Source organism: Podarcis gaigeae (genome assembly GCF_964106915.1).
Source record: "Podarcis gaigeae genome assembly, chromosome: 1".
Taxonomy (NCBI): Eukaryota; Metazoa; Chordata; class Lepidosauria; order Squamata; family Lacertidae; genus Podarcis; species Podarcis gaigeae.
Window position 1 is genome coordinate 19,082,159 of NC_139678.1, and position 21,688 is coordinate 19,103,846.

The following is a 21,688-nucleotide window of genomic DNA, read 5'->3' on the forward strand; positions in this document are numbered from 1 at the left end:
ATAGATAGATAGATGATATAGATAGATGATAGATAGATAGATAGATGATAGATAGATAGATAGATAGATAGATAGATAGATAGATAGATAGATGATAGATGATAGATAGATAGATGATAGATAGATAGATGATAGATAGACAGATCAGAGAAAACCCTAAGGGGGGAACATCTACCAACAAGTGGGAACTGAGCATGCCAAGTAGACAACAGAATGCTGGCATCCTATTCGTCTGGAACACAACAATGAGGGGAAAGGGGATGGAATGGTGTATGCAGGAAAAGGGCATGGAATAAGAACACTGCAACATTATGTTACTGGCCCCACTTGTGCAAATGTACTTAGTAAGGACCCTGCGGGATCCATGTGAAAGTGATTGCAGCAGGGGGAGGACATGACAGAGGCATGTGAAATTATGCATGATGCTTAATAGGGTTGAGAAGAAACTATTTATTTCCACAATTTATATACTGCTTAATCACACATGTGTTGGTGGGGGGGGGGAAGGCATATGGTCGACTAACAATGAGTTTAAGTGAATTAAAAATGAATTTAAACCATAAAATCAGAGTCAAGTTAAAAACCTGCTTCCATTAAAAAAAAGCATTCATGAAGCGCTGGAAGGTCAACAGGGAGTGGGGCCCCATCTGACCTCAGCCAGAAGGGAGTTTCACAAAATTGGGTGCAAAATACTGAATGCGCTGAATATTGAATCAAGATTTACTGGCAGATTACCTGGGTGAGCTCCAGTAGATCTGTAAGGGTTTATGATTCCCAGGTGTCTAACAAAGTCAATCTCATCCTCCCAAATTAGGTTGCTGAGATGAAGAAAACTAACCAGGAGTAGACTTTTGTGTGAAATCCCAGTGAGATCAGTTTGGGGCTCATCCAGCCTTCCTTTTGCGCCATGTTTCTAGGCACAGCTCCGGGCTTTAAAGCTCTGTGTCTGAGAGTTTTGTTGTTTTTGTTGGGGGCTTTTTGTCCCAGTGCTTTCACCTCTGAGTTGTCCCTGAGTTTCACCTCTGAATCAGAGCAAACAGCAATAAGGTTTTCTGCAGATTGACATTTGCTCTGATTCCTACGATGCCTGACAGTCTTGACAAATGGCACAAGGTAAGCCTTTCCTCTTTTTGATAATTTTCATTTTTCAGTTTAACAACAATAATATTCAATTACGTTTACATATATACTTGTATTGACTTCCCTCCTCTCCTTCCTTGGTTTCTTGTAAAAACTCCCCCTTAACTCCTTTTGTTTGTTACTCTCTACAATTCTTCCAAAGTCACCTTTTAACTGCTTGATATTAAATTCATTCTGCTGATGTGTTTAATTGTGTGCAATAATTTTTAGATAGTCCACATATCTCCCCATTCTTTGTCAAACCTTCTTTCTTCTTGATTTTGCCATTTCTTCATAGTCCATTAACTTTGCTTGCCATTCCTCCTTCACTGGGACAGTGTCCTCTTTCCATCTCTGAGGCAAGCCTATCCTGACCCAGTCTGATGCCACAAGTGCCTTGCCAGGATACTCCAAGACAGCCTTTCTCAGCCTCATGCCCTCCAGAGGTTTTGGCCAATGGTCAGGGATGTAGGGCTTGTATTCCAGCAACATCTTGTGAGCACCACTTACAGCCCTTAACTTTCCCATCCTACTACCCCCTCAAAAAACCACAAAATTTAAAAACCAGTCCTTGCTTCAAATAGGCTACCTATTGTGTATTTTAGGTACTGAGCTTATTGTGCACCAATAAGTTATGGCATTCTGAAGTTTTCTACAAATAATAATATTAAATAATAATATAAGTGTAGGAAATTATGCATTGAGAGGACCAGGGAAAGTTTTGCTCCTTCTCTCATAACACTAAAAACTCATGGGCATCTAATGAAGCAGATTGCCAGAAGATTCGGGACAGAGAAAAGAAAGTACCTATTCGCACAGCACAGAGATGAATTTTGCAGCTCCTTTCTACAGGAAGTGGTGACAGGCACTAAAGTGGATGGCTGTAAAAGAGGATTAGACAAATTCATGGAGGTAAAGATAAGGTAAAGGTAAAGGACCCCTGGACGGTTAAGTCCAGTCAAAGGTGACTATGGGATTGCGGCGCTCAACTCGCTTTCAGGCCCAGGGAGCCGGTGTTTGTCACAGACAGATTTCCAGGTCATGTGGCCAGCATGACTAAACCGCTTCTGGTGCAATGGAACACTGTGACAGAAACCAGAGTGCATGGAAACACCATTTACCTCTCCACCACAGTGGTACCTATTTATCTACTTGCACTGGTGTGCTTTCGAATTGCTAGGTTGGCAGGAGTTGGGACAGAGCAACGGGAACGCACCCCGTCGTGGGGATTCAAACTGCTGACCTTCTGATCGGCAAGCCCAAGAGGCTCAGTGGTTTAGACCACAGCGCCACCCATGTCGTGGTGGTAAAGGCTATCAATGGCTGCTAGCTATGATAGCTATGCTCTGCCTTCACGCTTGGAGGCAGTATGCTTCTGAATACCAGTTGCTAGAACCCACAGAAAAGAAGAGTGTTGTTGCCCTCAGGTCCTGTTTGCAGGCTTCCTTTCGGGTTCTGGAGGGTCACTGTGAGAACAGGATGCTGGACTAGATGGGACACTGACCTGATCCATGAGGCTCCGTGCCCACAGTGTGGGCAGACAATCGGAGGGAGAAGAAGGAAGGATAAAAAAGAGAGAAAGAAGGGAGGTGTGTGTGTTTTTTAACAGAGGTGGACCACCTCTAACACCCCAGATGTTGATGAACACTGATTTTCATCAGCCCCAACCAGGGATGATGAGTGTGATAGTTCCACAACTTCTGGATGACACTAGATTTATCACTCAGGTGCAGAAAAACAAAAGTAAATTTGAGGGGCTGAGCATTCTGTTTTAATTGGGGGTGAGAACTGAGGGGTTTAGCCAAAATCTGCATGGAATTCAATACATTCTCACTGGACACATTTCACTTAAAAAACAAACAAACCACCTTGTCGTTAGCTTTAAGCAATTGTGCCCAATTATTTCCACATCTCTTTGCTGGCCTTCTAGAATTCCAGACCCTTCGGAATCTATACTCTCTCATTCTCCTGTGTGTGTGTGTGTGTGTGTGTGTGTGTGTGTGTGAGAGAGAGAGAGAGAGCGTGCACACACACACACACTTTGGTTGAGCCAGAAGGGGAAAAGGAATCAGAGGTGAGTTCCCATTACTAATTTAGCTGAAGCCCACCTGTGAAAACATGAGAAAGGTATCCAGGGGGCTGTCTTCGGTTGTGCACTCAGGTGCGTCCACAGTCTAATCAGCCGCTTCGTCTCTGGGCCTCTGCCAAAAAACTGATGAGTTATTCTACCATGCAAAATCAATGTCTGCTCAGCAGGCCAAATCCTAGGCTGGCGGGGGTTGGAGGGGTGGGAGGAAGACGGTAGCAAATGCTGGTGGGCCATTATCCGTATATATCGTTCCAGAATTCAAATTTGATTGTTGTTGTTTTTAACTTCTTTTTCTTTTATAAGTACGCCCTCTTCTCTGAACTGCGGTCGCGTTCGATGTGTTCCGAAGGAGAGAAAAAACTTAGCGTTCGCGAAGTGCCAGGCAAGTTTTGAGAAAGGTTTGGAAGGCTTCTCTTTCATGACTGATTTAAACCTCAGCACAGACATGGGAGGAATGTGGCACGGAAGGGAAAAAACATCCCCTGCAACTTGTAAATATAGGACGAACAATTGTTTCAAATGTTCTAACATGCTCTCCTTTCTTCGGCTGCAAACATTGTTTCCCAGACTATAATTATAATCAATCTTTCTCCTTCTCTTTTCCTACTAGTTAACTGGGATTAAGATGCCAGATCAAACTGCTGCGTATTAGCGATGTGCAGAGACAACAAGATTTGCCTTGTTATCCGTATCTGTAGCATCTGGAAGCAACCTGATCTGTTTTGAACTTGGGCCACATCTTCACTATACAGTCGTTCCTCAGAAGTCGAACACCTTGCGAGTCGAACGTTTTGGCTCCTGAATGCCGCAAACCTGGAAGTAAGTTTTTGCGAACGTTCTTTGGAATCCAAAAGTCAGACGTGGCTTACGCGGCTTCCGATTGCCTGCAGGAGCTTCCTGCAGCCAATCGGAAGCCATGCCTTGGTTTCTGAACGTTTTGGAAGTCGAACGGACTTCTGGAATGGATTCCGTTCAACTTCTGAGGTACGACTGTACCTTTAAAGCAGTGTAATACCACTTTAAACAGTCATGGCTTCCGCAAAGAGTCCTGGGGACAGTATTTTCTTTTCTTTTTTTATAAGATATTTATTAAAGTTTTCAATATTAATACAATAAAAAGAAAATCAGAAAGAAAAAAGAAAAATATAAAAAATACAAAATAGAAAATACTTAAAAACACACAAAATTTCAATAACTTATTTTTCATTAACTTATTTCCCAGACCTCCTCGTACCTCCCTTTTTTGTATTCCAATTCAGTTGTTAGTTCAGCAAATCCTTATCAATATTTTTTTAATCTACTTCTAAACCTTTTTTTTCCGTATTCTCTTAAAACATTACAGTTGAAAACCACTTAATTTCTATCCAACATCATTCTAACATTCATTAATTTTGTAATATTTCTGTAGATAGTCCTTAAATTTCTTCCAATCTTCTTCCGCTGACTCTTCTCCCTGGTCCTGGGGACAGTATTTTCATAAAGGGTGCTGAGAGTTATTAGGAGACCTCTGTTCAGAGCTGCAAATTCCCACAGTTCCCTGGGAAGAGGGATTGATGGTTAAACCACTCTAGAAACCAAGGCAAACAAGGCAGACACAGCTCCTTCCAATGACCAGGAGAGAGCAGTGGGGTCAAGGACAATGTCACAACTCCAGCCATGGAAGGAGCAATGGGTTTGGTGCCAACAATCTGCCCTGCATCAACAGCATTGGTGCTCTCTATCCTTCACCCCACCTTTTTTCACAGAAAAATTTCAGAGCCTAAGACATGGTCATGGGATTAAATCAAAGGTGCTCATGGCAATGATGGTGCAAATCCCTTTCTGTTTTGCACCAGTATGATAGGGAGACCATTGGTTTTTTTGTGCGTTTTCTTGGGTTCGGTGCCCTCCAATGCCCATCTCAAATCCTATCTGCTTACCAAGGTGCAAGGCAACACTATCAAGGCTATTATACCAACCACTCGATATTCTCAATGGAGAGGGTACGTTAAGTAATATGTTTGAATGCTGAATGTGTAAATTTATGTCTCGAGTCAATGGATAAAACAATTGCCATTAGATGTGCTGCTGTATAAGTGTTTAATGGTTCTTGTATTTGGAAGAGGAAGAGGAAGAGGAGGAGAAGGAGGAAGAAGAAGAGGAGGAAGAGGAAGAAGAAGAAGTTCTCTGTGTCTAAGTCTGCATTCACATGGCTTATGATCCCATTCCCTCAACGTTTCCCTGTTAATTTCACTTTATATTTGAGTTTTGCACAATTTGAAAGCCATTTCTGGAAAACTAACAGAATATAGCATGTGTTTAGTGCTTATTCCCATGTTACGTGATTCCAGAAAATATCTGTTTACAGCCCCATATACCTGGAAAAGTGACGGAATTTGGGGTGGTATACTGCTTTCCTACTGTTTTAGTGAGTGAACTGAAGAAGTGATGAGTCCCAACAACGTTCAGCGTTGTGTCATACCACGGCCACTTGTGCGAATGAAATTTAGCGTACCATGCTGGTATACCTGGAAAAAAAGCCGCAACCCCATAATGCAACAGGTGACGCAGTGTGAAAGGAACATTAGGAAATGAGACAGAAGTAGCAGCAGTACAATCTGGAAAACCAACCCAATATTACCCACTTCTGAATGCACCTCGAAAGTGGTATGTGTAATGGTGAATTTGGAGTGTGTAATACAGGAAAAGAGGAATGGATGCAGAAAAGAACTACATAACCATTAAAGCAACAGCACTACAACCCACATTCACGAATATTTGAGGACTCTTACTTGTTTAATATATTCCTAAATTTTCTATACGTTCCAAACCACATTATGTTTACAAAGGAAAGCAGGAAGAAAGGAGTGCAATGCATTAAAGCGCGATGGCGAATATGGACTAATAGGATAGCTACAGATACCTCACTATTTCCCCTAATAGTTTCTAAAACTCTTTTGCCACCGGAGCACGGCGTAATTGCTAATCCATATGCATCACTGCTGCGTTTACGTCTAAACAGAAGGTAAAATGCATCTACCTTCCACGGCGTATCCTTTTGAATGTCTTAAGCCTGCAAGAAATGCACATGAATAGTAATGTCTTCCCTCAGGATGGTTTTGAACCGGCACTCTTGAGAGGAAACTTACAGCGGAGGAAGCCTGACGTGCCACCCAAGTCTCTTTTAATTAGCGCACACATGTGTCCCCTCTCCATATCCCCTGTCCCGCTTCAAAGGTATGGTTAAAATGTCTGCCATTTCATTTTAGCATCAGCCCGTGCTCCGTGCTGATGTTCGTCAGGCTAAACTCAAAACACCATTTTCTTTCTCTCTCACCCCCCCCCGCCCCTCCGCTTTTTATGCTGCTCCCACATGCAGAGTGGCGCTTTTTGTTGGCTGCTGAAGAACTAAGTGTTTTTTGGCAGTGTGTTGGTCCTGGACCGAAGCCACGCAAGCAACTCTTCCAGAGTCAGAAAGGCCCAGAGGATTAGAGATCAATGGATTTAGTTATCTGGTGAAGTCCCCCTGCCTCTCTGGTGCCATTAATAGGATTTTGCTATTGTGAAAGGCACCTGAACCTTCCCCCTTTGCATGCTAATCTGAGCAAACTGGGGCTTAATGCTGGATTGCTTATTGTCAGCAAGATTATTATTTATTTTTTTTACTCTTACTGTATCTCTGGAAAACTTTATTTTACACAGTAGTCCGAGGGATTGAAAATCTCTTGTGCGGCGGGATGGAGAGGCAAGCTTTGTAAACCCGCAAATTCTTTCCCTCCTTGGATTAACATCTGAGCCAGAGAAGAATTGCTGACACTTAATCCCCAAATGCAGTTAGATCAACATGTTGCTTATATGGCTAAAACTGGGGTGGGGAGATAAAAGCCCACACCTAGTGAAGGGACCATTGCTTTTTCTAGTTCCTATATTTTTAATGGAACTAAATTATTTCATTAGGATGCACGGGCATGTGTAGAAAGAAGGTGCAAGTGGAAATCTGAGGGTAGGAAGAAATGCCCCCCCCCCAGCAGAGGTTCAATAGGAGGTGGGTTCTCTCCTCCTAACCTTGGGTATTGCCCTTAAAAACTGAATCAAACCATCCCCAACTCAATTCAGCAGCATCACCCCAGAGAAAGGTGCTCCAGATTCAGGGCATGTTCACATTACTGTCTTAAGCATAGTGAAGTAGTTGTTTTTCTGGGGTGTTTCACAGCTCTCTCTCTCCTCTTCCACCAGCTATTCCCACCAGCTTAGCCTCAATTGATCAGGGAGGGGACATATTTTCTATGTTCACACCTTGGCTAGAGACGAATTAGGAAGGGTGTAAGGACTCGGATTAAAAACCCAGCACTGGAAATACAATGAGTGCAAACACAGCCGAAGTGCAGATGGGAAGATGTCTTTGAACCTTTGGACTGGCTCAGAAATGTTATCCAACTTGTGATGATTTCCCCCCTCCAGATTAACCTGACATGAGCTTTTGAGTGCCTTATCGTATCCATCCTTTACATATTGTTTTCCCTGGTTTTCCCAGTAGTGATGTATGGAAGTGAGAGCTGGACCATAAAGAAGGCTGATCACCGAAGAATCAATGCTTTTGAATTATTGTGCTGGAGGAGACTCTTGAGAGTCCCACGGACTGCAAGAAGATCAAACCGATCCATTCTGAAGGAAATCAGCCCTGAGTGCTCACTGGAAGGACAGATCCTGAAGCTGAGGCTCTAATACTTGGACCACCTCATGAGAAGAGAAGACTCCCTGGAAAAGACCCTGATGCTGGGAAAGATTGAGGGCACAAGGAGAAAGGGACAACAGAGGATGAGATGGCTGGACAGTGTTCTTGAAGCTACTAACATGAGTTTGACCAAACTGCGGGAGGCAGTGGAAGACAGGAGTGCCTGGTGTGCTTTGGTCCATGGGGTCATGAAGAGTCAGACACAACTAAACAACAAAATTCCTAAACGAAACAGTATTGTGGCCCTTTAATTGTGCAAGCTGAGTTTGCTGATATGTGACTCAGTCTCACCCCAAAACAACAACACTGTGGAAGCGCCCTCAGACCCAGAAGAAACACCGATGATGAGAATTATAGAATAATAGAATAGTAGAGTTGGAAGGGATGATGAGGGTCATCTAGTCTAACCCCCTGCAATGCAGGAATTTTTTTGCCCAATGTGGGGCTCAGGCCCATGACCCTGGGATTAAGAGTCTCGTGCTCTTCTGGTGGAGCATTGCCAATCTTTTTTCAATCGTCCTGTGCTTGTCAGGAAGGAGAATCTTGCAGAACATCTAAGACTGACAGTGGGAAGGGAAAATAATGAAGACCATTAACTCTGATGCTTAACTCTTTACCTGTCCCCTGTTTTTCTCCTGTTGCCATCTAGGGATAGATGTGTCGGTTTTGGTTTCTCTTAGTTTCTTATTTTTCCAATCTTATGTTTATTTCTGTATCACTATGCCTTTATTATTATTATTATTTAAAAGCCCTAAAACCATTAGCCCTGTTAGTGTGCATTTCTCCTATTATATGGATCACATATTATTTTTAAAACAATGCATTTTTTGGGTTGCGGAACTGTGGTGCAAAATTGGGAGACATATGCATTTCTTACAGATTAGCTACATTTAGTTTCATGTTTTGGACTGGCACGCCTGAACTGCATTTCCATTAAAATGCAAAATTAACCAAATTTGTGCCCCATACTTCCCCTCCAGCCATACAATGGCAGCACCAGGAAAAAGAACAATTGGGGAAGTACAGAAGGGGCAAATTATATTTCTAGATGGGCAAGCACATGTTAATGACAGCAGTTCAGAAATGGGGGGCAAGCTCCTTGCATGGACACTTGCCCTCTTGGATGCCCCCTATGCAGCCATAGCAAAGTTGTCTCTGGGAACGCAAACTAAAAAAGGGCATTTGGGGAAGGCAAGCACACAGAGAGGCAGCTGTTGGACCTCCCCTGCTCACGGCTTCTACCCTCTAGATCACATCACTTTTCAGACGTTTGGCAGAAAGCCTTGTTAGTTTGTCCTTAAATGAAACCACAGCATTCTTTTGGGGAAAGCCTTTCTGGTTACGAAACAAGCATCAAAAACAAACAATTGAATAACTTTAGTTTCTGCAGACTTGCAAATTTGGGTTTCCCAAATGCACTTGGTGGAGGGGGGCGGGGGGGGGAATCCATCAGTTGCCAAAGCGAAAGATTACCTAGAATGTTCCTTTTATTGCTGGTCTTCTTCTTAAACAGATAGGTAGGCGTGTTGGTCTGCCATAGTCAAAACAAAAAAAAAATCCTTCCAGTAGCACCTTAAAGACCAACTAAGTTAGTTCTTGGTATGAGCTTTCGTGTGCATGCACACTTCTTCAGATACACTGAAACAGAAGTTTCCAGACCCTTCTATATAGTGAGAAGGTGGGGAGGGGTATTACTCAGAAGGGTGGTGGGAATGGGTGATTGGCAGATAGCTGTGATGAGCCTGTTGACGACTCTTAACGACTGCAATAGGTCTTACAGGAAAAAGCAAGGGGTGAGAAGGTGAAAAGTGGCTTTGTCATGTATAATGAGATAAGAATCCAATGTCTTTGTTCAGACCAGGTCTCTCCATGGTTTTAAGTTTGGTGATAAGTTGCAATTCAGCAGCTTCTCTTTCCAGTCTATTTCTGAAATTCCTTTGTAGTAAAACAGCTACTTTGAGATCTTGTATAGAATGTCCTGGGAGATTGAAGTGTTCTCCTACTGGTTTCTCTGTCTTGTGATTCCTGATGTCGTTAAGAGTCGTCAACAGGCTCATCACAGCTATCTGCCAATCACCCATTCCCACCACCCTTCTGAGTAATACCCCTCCCCACCTTCTCACTATATAGAAGGGTCTGGAAACTTCTGTTTCAGTGTATCTGAAGAAGTGTGCATGCACATGAAAGCTCATACCAAGAACTGACTTAGTTGGTCTTTAAGGTGCTACTGGAAGGAATTTTTTTTTGTTTCTTCTTCTTAAAGTATGGCAGAGAGGAGATGGTCAACCTTCCGGCTTCCTGTCTTGCTCCTGTTGCGTTTCTCAAGAAGTGAAACTGTGTAGAAAGAAAAAAGAAAAGGAAGGAAGGAAGGAGGGAAGGAGGGAGGGAGGGAGGGAGGGAGGGAGGGAGGGAGGGAGGGAGGGAAGAAAGACTCCTGTGCTTGGTCTTATCTATTATGTGTTAATTGAAAACATCTGCAGGTACCCTTTGTTTGTTTTATTCTCAACCTATGTAAGCATAAACCCTCTATTCCATATGGCAAGCATGATTAAATGGTTTAGTTTAGCATTCACTGGCTTCACCCCCGCACCCTCAAAACAGCACTCGTTCTCCATGTCACTGCATACTTAATCCAGCCGCTGCTAAGTAAAGAGATCTAAGTGAAGTGGTTCTAAGGAACAACGCCAAATGGTGAGCCAGAGTAGGGCAGAGCACAGGAATATGCTACTGCTCTAGCAAGGGAGATGGTAAGAAAGGTGTAGCTAGTGCTGAGTCCACGTTCCCGAGACTTTCTCCTTCTCATGACAGCTCTGAGTAGATTGGTGAGGTCATCTTCTATCCAATTGAAGGGCAACAGGTGAGGGACTCATAGGACATGTTTGTTCTACATTGCCGGCCACTGAAGAAGAATGAGGCTGTGAATAAGGACTAGATCCACTCACTGCGTATTTGAGTTTAGATGCACTCATTGAGGCATGTATAAAACCCACAAGGTACATCATTCAGACTATGTTGGTCTCTCGGATGCAAGATCAGGTCTGGTGGGGATGGGTAATCAGACCTGGATGGGTTGGGTAGTCTACATAGCAGACTGCATTAGTAGTAGTAGTAGTAGTAGTAGTAGTAGTAGTAGTAGTAGTAGTAGACCACCCAGCTGTCCTGGATGCATCAGGGCCTGAGATCCTATGGGAAACTTCAAATGGTACATGAAGTCCTCTCTGCTTTCCCTACTTGCTTTTGAGAAACAATGTGAAGAAGAGATGCCTGAAGGGACTCATTTGCAGCCCAAATTTCCAAATCCATTTCAGACCTTGACTGCATACACACTATACATGTAAAACACATTTCTCCCTCCACCCAAGAAAATCTTGGGAACTATAGGGTGCTGGCAGTAGTAGTAATAGTAGTAGTAGTAGTAGTAGTAGTAGTAGTTATTTATTTGTATCCCATCCTCCCCAGCCAAAGCCGGGCTCAGAGCAGCTAACAACAAGTAAAAATAGCACAGTGTACATAAAATCACACAATTAATTAAAATACATTCTAAAATCAATTCAGAATCAAATTAATGGCAACCATTGGGCTAGAGTTCTGTGAGGATTACAGAAGGAGAAAGGGGGTCAGACTGTGCCTTGGCCAAAGGCCTGGCATAACAGCTCCGTCTTGCAGGCCCTGCAGAAAGATATCAAGTTCCGCAGGGCCCTAGTCTCTTGTGACAGAGCGTTCCACCAGATCGGGGCCATGTCCAAAAAAGCCATGGCTCTGGTCAAGGCCAGCCTAAGCTCCCTGGGATCTCCATGATGTTTTTATTTGAAGTCCGTAAGGTCCTACACGGGACATACCAGGAGAGGCAGTCCTGTAGGTACGAGAGTCCTAGGCCGTATAGGGCTTTAAATGTTAAAACCAGCACCTTAAATCTGATCCTGTACTCCACCGGGAGCCAGTGCAGCTAGTATAGACCTGGGTAAATGTGGTCACATGGTGAGGACCCCATAAGGAGTCTCGCCGCAGCATTCTAGACCAGCTGGAGTTTCTGGGTCAGTCTCAAGGGCAGCCCCACGTAGAGTGAGTTACACCTGGAGGTGATCGTCTCGTAGATCACAGTGACTAGGTCAGGGCGAGTGAGGTAAGGAGCCAACTGCTTAGCTTGGCGGAGATGAAAAAATGTTGCCTTTGTTATAGCTGCAGTAAATGACAAATCCCATGCTTTTCCCCCCGAAGAGGATATATGCTTCAAATGTATGGTGTGTACACAGCCCTGGACTGTGTTTAGATTAGAGGTGGGCCATCTTTCCTCGAGAGAGGACCACATTTCCTCATGGGAAATGAGGAAATGGAGGTTGTCCACTTGCTAGCAGTGGGTAGGGCAAGAGACGGAAATAGGCAAGGAGCAGAGCCAAGGATGAGTGGTTCTACCCCTTCCCTCTCTCTCTTTCCACCACTACCCCTTGTCTCTTCCACAACCCCTTTTCTGCCACTTCTCCCCTCCTTGCCATCCCGATGAAACTAGACTCTAGGCCCACAAGTTGCGTCCCCTAACCCTCAGCGGCATGGAGCACGATCCATATGGGCTGTGATCCAAAAGCAATTGCGTGTGGGGTCCAGAAACCCTGTACGCTACTCCCTCATTGCTTAGCCCTGTGTGAAGGAAGGAGGTGCTGGTGGGGGGAATATAATCCCTAATGAGATCCATTTCTAAGAATAGATCAAATGTGACACAGCTGCGACTGATTAAATGTGAAGGGCTTCTTCAATGCGCTAATAAATTACAGCAACTTTCCGGGCATGTTTTTCTTTCTTTGACTCTCTCCCCCGTTCTATCGGCAGCGCTTAATTCGGGATATCTGTCAACAGCTCCCTCACGCCAGGCAGCAAATACGGAAACCTTCTCCCCTGTACCTGCTTCTTCCCATCCTCGGTCTGCCTCGCTGCTAGCATTATCTCCAGGCCTGTGTTTGTTAAGTTAATGCAGTCGTACCTGGGACCTTCCCCTCATTTCAAAGCATGTCTTCCTTCGCTATTCCTTCTAGTAGCACTCCCCAATGGGTTGCTCGTATCAGTCCACAGTGACTGATTTACACACTATATAGACTCGGGAAGCATAAAGATGCATCATGCATAGCTGTGCCTTGGCAAGGAACAGGGACATGCACAAATTAATTCCCATGATATTTATGAGGGACTTCCACATGGAGGGACTGATATATATATATATCTCCTTAGCAGAGTCAGACTCTATTGGCAGAAAGTACCAGCATAGATGAAAATCTACAAAAGCGTGTGAGGAGTTCGAAAACTCAGGCTGCGATCCATATGCCAAGTTCTTGATCTGATCCTCTGCTCTGAAGGTGCCAGGCCAATCTGTGGCCATGCGTGACTCAGCCAGACCTCCCACAGCCAAGCCTTTTTCTTTTTTTTTTTTTCTGGAAGGTTCTGCCTATGGATTCCTTGGTCTAGCCTTCACTTTCTCCGCCTGGTTCCTATTAACTCTGTGGCTTTTCCGGCTTTCAAGGCAATCCTCTGACTGAAAATTACCGCTGTCCAAGATGGCCTGACTTGCCAGTGGTGCTCGATGGAAACATGAAAAGAAAGGGGAAAGAAAAAGAGATACTTTTCCAAGCCACTTCTTTCTGAGGGCACGGGAGATGGTTTCACTTTGCTTTTTCATAAAACGTACATTTGTGAAGCTGAAACAGTATCTGTATACCCCCTTCGCCAGTCCTCTCTCAGTTAATTGTGAGGGTTTGGAGGGAAAAAGACGAAGGGTTGTATTCAGCACGAGAAGAGCGGCCTTTCACAAGCACACCAGGACTTGCCCTTCCTCTCCTTTTCCCACATGCCTCTAAAATCTGCTGCGATGGACCCTCCAACCCTCAGGAGTAGATTTTGACGTGATGTGAGGGTGGGGGGCTGCAGAGGAGAGCAGGGGTGAGTTCCAGTACACAAGTGGAAGTCTATTGCGCCAATAGAAAGGCAGTGCTGGATACAACACAGATTTGCCACCTGATGATAGATCGTGCTATTTTTCTAGAAAAAGAGGTACCGGAACTCACCATGAATGCCTCCCTTGTTCTCTTATAATGGAGATGGTATCCACCTGAGAGGTGCCAGAACTCAGTTCTGGTGAGTTCCATCTACCTGTCTTTCACCCTAAGGTCATTGGGTGGGACACAACAATTTCAAATACAATATTCAAAACAGTTTAAAACTTGAACTTAAAAATTGCAATGCCAAAAATAAAGAACCCAAGGAGTTTCAGTAAGGTGTGCGCACTAATTATTTCGTATTTAAAGACTCTCTCTCTCTCTCTCTCTCTCTCTCTCTCTCTCTCTCTAGTCTCTCTCTCTCTCTCTCTCTCTCTCTCTCTATCTATCTATCTCTCTCTATCTGTGCCCCACATTCCCCACCCACCCCACATTCAATCTCTTAGGCCACAGGTTTTCAACCATTTTGAGTCCTCAGCTCCTTTGAGCAACTACATTCTTTCTGTGGCACCCCTGTGGGGCTGAGGAGCCCAGTTACGTCACTCCTTGCCTGCAGAGCCAGCAGCCCCTCATCCCTTTTCAAACACACTCCCTTGTCAACTGTTCCCTCAGCCTCCTCTCTTCTCCCCTCTCCTTGGGACTCCTCTGGGCAGCCACAAGTGCTGCCCCTGGTCTCTGAGCTGCCCCCTCTGCCCCAAAGAGAAGTGACTTCTCACACTGCCCCACAGGGACCTAGGAAGCACCCACTGGCCTGCCCTAGAGGCACCATTCACCTGCGGAGCTTGTAGCCAGGGCTTCAACAAACAGCTGTGCAAGCGTTTGGGAGGCAGAGATGTGAGAGGGCATCAGAGGAGGGAGGGAGGGAGGGAAAGAGGGGCACAGGCCAGTGTTGCCCGTGGCACCCCGACCATCATTCAAGGCACCCCAGGGTGCCACAGCACACTGGTTGAAAACCACTGTCTTAGGTTATGTACACACTGAGGGGGAGAAATGCACTTCAAAGGTGTAGTGCGTGTGCAGCCACATGTGGCTAATGCCATCTGTACATAGCGCCAAACACCACACAGGAGCCGAAGTAAAGGGTAGCGTGTACACAGCCAAAATCTATTCCAGATTGTCTACAGCTCTGCGTGAAACAGGGAGAGTCAGGGTGGGGATGGGGCAGAGGGAGACGTGTCTTCTGAATCAGCTCGGAAAAATTCGGACTGTTCTGAACTTGTGTCCACTGCCAGCTTCCCATGTGTGGGAGGCACACTTTAGTACCCGCAGATCGTCGTCACCACCAACTTCAATCACGTTGCGTTAGCAAAGTAACCCTGAGGAAGATTACCTCAGAATTAAGATGCCCTCTCCAGCCTCCAAAAGCCACACCCGTCACTCACTCCCTGACTGGTTTCACAACACTTTGGGCAGCTGCTTCAGTGAAAAAAGCTAAACGTATTTATTTTATCTAGGACAAAGCTGCAACTTGCCAGATGCCAACACTCAGCTTATCCTTTGGGAAAGGCAGCCCCTTAAGGAAATACACACGGCCGCTGTTTTCCTGTCAACAAGCAAGTGATGTACACTCCCTGTTTTGTGATATATTATGTACTCGGTGTATAGAGGCATGAGTCCACTGTCCCCAGACAGTAAACGAATGTCACTCAGGCCACATTTACAGGACTCTTGTACCGCTTCAGCAATCATGGCTACCCCGCCGCACAAAGAATCATGGGAACTGTAGTTTGCTAAGGATGCTGAGAGTTGTTAGGAAACCCCTATTCTCCTCACAGAGCTTTGATTTCCAGAGTTCCTTGGGAAGGCTGGATTGATTGTTAATATATTCTGGGAATTGGATTGGGGGGGGGGGTATCTAGTCAGGAATGCCATAGCTGAATCCTGCACTACACATCTTACAATGAAGAAAGGTGGGGAATAAATGACATCCAAGTTCCCTTCCATTTCCAGAATTCTATGATTGTCATGTTTCCTGCCTCTGAACCTGAAGGTTCCACGTAAACACTGGTGAGACTTTGGTAGTCTCATTACTTTGTCAGAAGCTTTTTAAAATGCCTACTTTGATAGTGGCAATAATTCCATGCTGTGAACCAGCAGTGGTGAGATGTTGGACTAGGACCTGGGAGACCTGGGTTCAAATCCCTGCTCAGCCATGAAGTTCATTGGGTGACCTTGGGCCAGTCACAGTCTCTCAGCCTAAGGTACCTCACATGGTTGTTGTGTGGAGGAAATGGGGAGGGGGAGAACAGTACACCTCTGAACCTGAAATTTCCTTGTAGCCATGATCAATAATAGATCTGGTAAAGCCCCGTGGAAGGAGTTACCTCAAGATTTCCCTCACAGAGCTATGATTTCCAGAGTTCCCGGGGAACAGGGATTGATAATTGGAGTGAAACAGCACATGGAGGGCCAAAACTTCCTTATGCGTGACTCTAAGGAGAACATCCAGCATGGCAGAAAATTGCAAAGATTCACACTGTTGATGGTTTGCGATCCAGAGAACCCACTGACATGGTGACATAGCATGTGCACACAGCACCTTCCAACCATGCTCATAAGGGTCTCTCAACCTTTGGGTGTGTTCACTCATTCACCTGAACACTTGAAGGCTCAAAGGGTGGGCAGGCATGCACCCCATCCTGATCTGGTTCCGGAGTGTTTATACAGTGGTACCTTGGTTCTCAAACTCAATCCATTCTGGAAGTCCGTTCGACTTCCAAAACGTTCGAAAACCAAGACGCAGCTTCTGATTGGCTGGCCCCGGAAACAATGCCAACAGCCGAAATGGATGTTTGGCTTCCGAAAAACGTTCACAAACTGGAACACTTACTTCTGGGTTTGCGGTGTTTGGGAGCTGATTTGTTTGTCAGCTAAGCAGTTCGGAAACTAGGTACCACTGTACACCTTCATGTTAAATCATTCATTCATCCCACATTTTACAGTGCATCTTCTCATCTCTATCCTAGTTTCTTAATTTCAAAGTGGATTGTTGCAGCCAGTGCTATTTTTCTAGAAAAAGAGGTACTGGATCTTACCATGAACGCCTCCCTTGTTCTATTTTAATGGCAATCATGCCCCCCCCCAAGAGGTGCCGAAACTGAGTTCCAGCAAGTTCCAACTAAAAAACAACAACACCCTGGTTGCAGCAGGGCACCAAAGCACTTTAATCTAACCTAAATTTCTGGCATACACTTAAATCCTTCCTGCATAAGAGCGACACTATGGGAGCACCCATTTTCTTGTTAACATAACATGGGCAGTAGTGTCAAAGAATGGTGACAATTTTGCCAATCCTGTTCTTTAAACACAAACACTGTCTGTGTGTATGCTTAAAAAAAAAAAAAAACTTAAAAGAAGATCAGCAAGTGAGGTTTTTATCTCAGTGCCATGTCCGAAGGCCAGCTGAGTGCCATTTATTCATATCACTGTGGGGAGTGATGAACAGTCATGTGACAGAAGATGTAGCAAGAGAAGCCTTTCCTTATGCTAAACACCTCCAGGGGAAAGCCAAATAATTAGGAAATGGTGCCATAGAGACTGGTCTCAGTAATGTAGATGAAGATATCCTAATGAAAAGTCTGAGATGACTAATTCTGAAGTATCAAATGCATTCATGGAAACTCTCTGACTTGCCAACATTTCGCAAGCAGGGTGGGGGGGTGGAGAAAGAAACACATTTTTTGCTCAGTTTTTATAGGGCAAATTGATAAATGGATACCTTTCTTTCTTGACTAAAGTACAAAGTTTATCACACAAAACAAAGCTTTGAAATTCTAGAATGATGATGGTGATGATAATCAGTGCTTTTTTAAAAAAAGAAAAAAAGGTGTCAGTACTCACCATGAAGTTGTTACACACTTTTAACATTTGAAAAAAAGAGGTGCTTTATTGGGTACCTTTAAGTACCCTCAGAAAAAAACACTGTGTAGAAGGAGTGGGGAAACAGATGTTGCTGAACTGCAACTCCCAAAATCGTTGGCCATTCGCATGGCATTGGGTCAGGGTCGGTTATCCCATAAAACTTCTGATCTGAAGCCTGATATACCATCCCAGCACACCTATTGGGGAATGTTATGGGAGTTGAGAAGCATATGAGGCCCAACACACCTTGCAACTGGAATCCCACCAGTGACTTGAGTTGAGTGGAGCTGGACCCTGACCTGGGCCAGGAGCTGTTGCACCTCCTCAAGACCCTTTAAGAGGGTCCCCATTATGCTCAGATCCCACCCAATGTCATTTGCTTCCAAGCTGTGACAAATAGCTCTTTAGGATACCCCTCACAGTCACCAGCTAACCGCTGAGAAAAAGGCAAAAACCTCCCACTCAAAGACCAGGTGTGGTCAAGAGCAAAATTCCTTCCCAGCCCTGTAAACCAGTGGCCACCAGCTCCATCAGTGGAAGTCTCTAGAGAGAGGGCTGGGAAATCCAGCCACAAGGCAAGAGAGACCGAGTCTGGGGCTGTACAGCCCTTTTAAAGGGCCTGCCTTCCCACTTCTCCCCAGAAGCTCACTGGGCCATGCAACAGAAGGAAGCCCCACAAGATTCCAGGGAAAATGGATCCCTCCCATGGTCATGGCAGTGACCACCCCGCAAGCTGGCTCCAAATCTGGTCCCCCTGTGGGCCAAAGATTCTCCTAGAGAATCCGTGTCCATTTTAGAACTGTGGCAAATCAAGATTCTAACATTAATGAGTACTAAATTCTCCCTTAGTGATGTATGGAAGTGAGAGCTGGACCATAAAGAAGGCTGATCACTGAAGAATTGATGCTTTTGAATTATGGTGCTGGAGGAGAATCTTGAGAGTCCCATGGACTGCAAGAAGATCAAACCTCTCCATTCTTAAGGAAATCAGCCCTGAGTGCTCACTGGAAGGACAGATTGTGAAGCCAAGGCTCCAATACTTTGGCCACCTGATGAGAAGAGAAGACTCTCTGGAAAAGACCCTGATGTTGGGAAAGATGGAGGGCACAAGGAGAAGGGGACGACAGAGGATGAGATGGTTGGACAGTGTTCTTGAAGCTACGAATATGAGTTTGACCAAGCTGCGGGAAGCAGTGGAAGACAGGAATGCCTGGCATGCTCTGGTCCATGGGGTCATGAAGAGTCAGACACAACTAAACGGCTAAACAACAACAACCACCCATGGACAGTGGCAAGAATAGTGATGGGATGTGGTTGGCACATTCATCTCTGTGACCCCCCCCCCCCGTTCCCTCGTATTTTTCACCTGTCTCTCACTTCCCTGTAAAGTGCTTTGAACATTCAGATGAGCAACACAAACATTTCCCAAATTTCTGTTAAAATTTTCAAATTTTCTGTTAAAATCATGCAGGTAAGAAACAAAATCTAGCATAGAGCGTAGCAGACAGAGGCTGGGATGGCTGCCAGGGGCTCCCTCTGGAGGAAAGTGCAAGAACTGCAAATCATGTGCAAGAAGGGTGCGCCAAGTCTGGAAGAACAAATCTGGCCCTGGCCTTTTCTCTTCATGTGGCGATGGCCTCATTTAGTGATAGATTGGCAGGGAGCAGGGAGAAAGCAAGGCACTAGAGTTGGTGAAAGGACAAGAACTTTCTGTCCCTCAGCATCAACCGCCCTCCGTGAAAATGGATAGGCTTTCAGATAATAAGAATAATGACACCGCAAATCTGTTGGGTAAGATTTGGAAAGTGTTTTTTCTTCTTTTTTAAAGAAAGTTCTTTTGAACACATGTAAACGTGATGTGTGTCGGCAACTGTTTAACTCGCCTCTTTATTAACTTCTACAAATTATATTATGAAATCAGACATCTGTGGCTTCTTAAGAACGTCAAATCAATGCATTGCTTCAAAACAGATAATTGCAGGGAACTGCTCTGCTTCTCAGCTTCTATAGTTTTGATTGTTCCATTTTCAGCCTGAAAATGATCAGACGCTTCAGTTGTTTTAGCAGGTCATTTACATAATACAGGTAGTTTAGGAAACATCACCTGCAGCCCCAAATGGAGTGTTAAGATTCCTGCACTCTGTTGAGAAGGGGAGGTGGGGGGGGGAGAGAGAGGCAGCAAGTCTGTTGAGTCAATGCAAGAAGAAGAAGAGGACACAGACAAGTGTATTGCTTTCATTCCCTGCCCTTTGATCACAAGGACCTACATTTTAATCCATCCCAGGCAGAATCATGGAAAATGTATTTGATCTGATAGCTGTATCAGCGCTGCTTTAATACTTTTCTCGCCGAGAACCAGGATTGAAGCATCTAGATTTAAAATGTCCTTCTTGTGCCAAGAGAGATTGAATTTGCCAGATTAGGATTTATGAGTACCGGTAACATGTAGCAGGGGTCATCTGATATGGTCACTCCTATATTGTTCCTATGAGAGAGCATCACAGCGGCTTGGAAGCAGGGAGATGGTAGATAGAGCGGGTGCCTCCATATCACTCACACAATTAGGATTTTATTATGAGATGCTTCTATTAGCATCGTGTTAGGGCCAACGTCCTCATACAAAGTCAACCAGCCTATTACGAGCTCTTCCATCATGCATGATCCCTCGCACATCCGCCCATGAACTCCGCGGAACAATATATGGCCAGACAGATTTTACCTTGAGAGTCTGTCCTCTCCTTAATACTTAGGCATGCGGAGTTTATTCTTTCATTGAGAGGAACGGAAGCGGCATGCAAACAAGGTCGACGAAACAGTCCGTTTGTTAAACATGGAAATGAGGAAGGAGAAGGAGTCAATTTAAAACTCCTCTGTGGAGGGAGGACTAGGCTGAGACAGGATCCTTTGGTACACAGAAATAGTCTTAACTCTTTCCTTAGACTTTTTTCTCACAACTTCAGATATTCTTAAACTCAGTCCATGAAAGGCGCATGGGCATAGCCCCCAACATACCGAAGCCAAAATGCAGGATGCCATCTTCCCGGGTGCCACCTTCCCGTTTTGTATCGCGAAAGAATGGTGGCCATTTACATTTCTGAGCACAATTCAAAGTGTTGGTGCTGACCTTTAAAGCCCTAAATGGCCTTGGCTCAGTATACCTGAAGGAGTGTCTCCACCCCCATTATTCAGCCCAGAGACCGAGGTCCAGCGCCGAGGGCCTTCTGGCGGTTCCCTCCCTGCAAGAAGTGAGGATACAGGGAAACAGGCAGAGGGCCTTCTCGGTGGTGGCGCCCTCCCATCAGGTGTCAGGGAGATAAACAACTATCTCACTTTTAGAAGACATCTGAAGGCAGCCCAGTTTAGGGAAGTTTTTAATGTCTGATGTTTTATCGCATTTTTAACATTCTGTTGGGAGCCACCCAGAGTGGCTGGGGAAACCAAGCCAGATGGGCGGCATATAAATAAATACATTATTATTATTATTATTATTATTATTATTATTATTATTATTAGGGTTTCTGTGATCCTGCGTGATTCCTCTCCCGCAGAAAAAAGGTGGGAATAGGGGGCACTGTATGACAATGGTTCCAATCATACTTTCCTGAGAGTAAGAATTGGGAAAGTGCCCTTTGGTCCTCTGGCAGCTACATTATAGTGGGTCGCAGGGGATCATCTTCTCTCTGGTACTATTGAATACCTACAAGAAGTCATTAGGAGTTTTGGGGTGAGATGCCATTGCCTGGATGCAGTGGTGAAATGAATGGAGGAAAACAAGCTGAGCTTGAACCTTGGCAAGGCATCATGGGGCTACTTGCCCAGCCTGGATGGCGTTGCCCTCTCCCTGAAGGAGCAGGTTCACCGTGCGAAAGTACTTCCACATCCAGCTCTGTCCCTGCAGGCTCAAGTAGCCTCAGTGGCTAGAAC

General features: G+C 44.9%; 2 long non-coding RNA genes across 2 annotated transcripts in view; one reads left to right on the forward strand and one right to left on the reverse strand.

The window, feature by feature from the left end:
- Positions 1 to 21,688, forward strand: part of LOC310844884 — a 229,374-nt gene that overhangs the window by 94,894 nt on the left and 112,792 nt on the right. The gene's annotated exons all lie outside the window — the stretch shown is intronic.
- Positions 10,172 to 21,688, reverse strand: part of LOC310845104 — a 45,367-nt gene continuing 33,850 nt past the window's right edge. The window contains exons 2-3 of the long non-coding RNA XR_014564459.1: positions 12,898 to 13,487; positions 10,172 to 10,256 (exon numbers count right to left, since the gene is read on the reverse strand). This is a non-coding gene — a long non-coding RNA (uncharacterized lncRNA). The remainder of the gene's footprint in view (positions 10,257 to 12,897; positions 13,488 to 21,688) is intronic.